We start from the raw sequence: 1,470 nt of genomic DNA on the forward strand, positions 1-1,470 counted from the left end.
AAAAAAAAAAAAAAAAAAAAAAAAAAAAAAAAAAAGAAAGAGATATGCAATGTATGCACACATATGTAGAGCTGCTGCACATGTGCACCGAGAAGACCACGCAGAACATGCTTAGTGTAAACACTTCTTTCCACCTTCTTATGAATAATCATGTAAAACTCCCCATAAAGAGGGTTTCTCCACCAATAATTAATGCTTTCTTACCCTTATGAGCAGGCTGCTCTGGAATTTCTTTATCAGAGTGTACCATCTATTCTGCATTTAATTTTCAAAATAGTCTTTTTTTTTTTTTTCCAATAAATTACTCTATGTTGTACTTCTTTTGCTGTGTGTTTTAAATTGTTTAAATTCTTTTAAACTAAGAAGATAAGAACCAAGGTATTACATCAGCCATCATCATTTCTGGTGCCATGGCCCGGTGAGAGGTTTGTCCACTTCATTAATTTCACTTTCCCTTTACTTGCCTTGAATACTATAGCAGTTCCAGACTACCTGGTTAACTATCGTTGCTTGTTCCAGTGCTGTTTCAGTAAAGTTCCGAGGGAAACGTTTTTTAAGTCACCAATATTCTTTAGAGAGAGAATATAAGTCTGATCTCCTTTTGACTGCTACTTCTGTACTATCCACAAATACACTAATCACATCGGTCACTGTCAACATTTCATATTCGGGCTAGGTTGGTGCTTAGTTTCACATCTTTCTGGCCACAGTTCAGACTCAGCTTATCGTTTGCTGAGTAATACTCGCTTCAGTAATATCGATCGCCACCTAGTGGCTATTGTAATTTATTTTCTGATCAGGTTTTCTGTATACAAAATTTTTGTTTTGTTTTGTTTTGAGGGGCAGAATAAGACCCTGTCCCTTCGGGCTTCATGCATTTTCCAGCTCCTTGACATTGTTCTTCAACAGGCTTTCTTTGCTGAACAAAAAGTGCAGTCATGTAGTTGCTCGGTCGTGGGGATTGCAACTGAGCATTCCAGGTATTAATAATTGAGCATCACAAATGGCAAACCGGTGAATTAAGAAAAGGCTTGTCAGCGAGACATCTGCCCCACAGCCAGCAGTAGGAGTCATCTCAGTAGGGCTGGAAATGTCTAGCACTGGCGAGAGGTAGGACAGTGTATGGCAAATGCCTATGACCTCCAAGAGCTTTAGTTAGTGGGTTTTGAAGGGATGCTCTGGACACCTTGGTGGTTCCACTTGGCTCGTCGCCTCCTGGATTTCAGTACATGTTCTGTCGTTGCGGGATTCTCTCGGCACTGTGGGGAGCCTTTACCTCTACTGTCATCGAAACCACTGAGATGTTATTGGAACGGCTTTTGGCTAGATGAACTAGAAAAAAAAAAGAAAGCCTTATCTTCTTTTGTAACACTATTTAGCCTGTGTACAGATTAGCTGATAATACATGACTGGAGAATGAGACTGTGAACTTTAACAGCATCCTACAGCGAGATCTCTTCTGTAGAAATC

Source organism: Cebus imitator, unplaced genomic scaffold, assembly GCF_001604975.1.
Source record: "Cebus imitator isolate Cc_AM_T3 unplaced genomic scaffold, Cebus_imitator-1.0 Scaffold797, whole genome shotgun sequence".
In the NCBI taxonomy this organism is placed as follows: Eukaryota; Metazoa; Chordata; class Mammalia; order Primates; family Cebidae; genus Cebus; species Cebus imitator.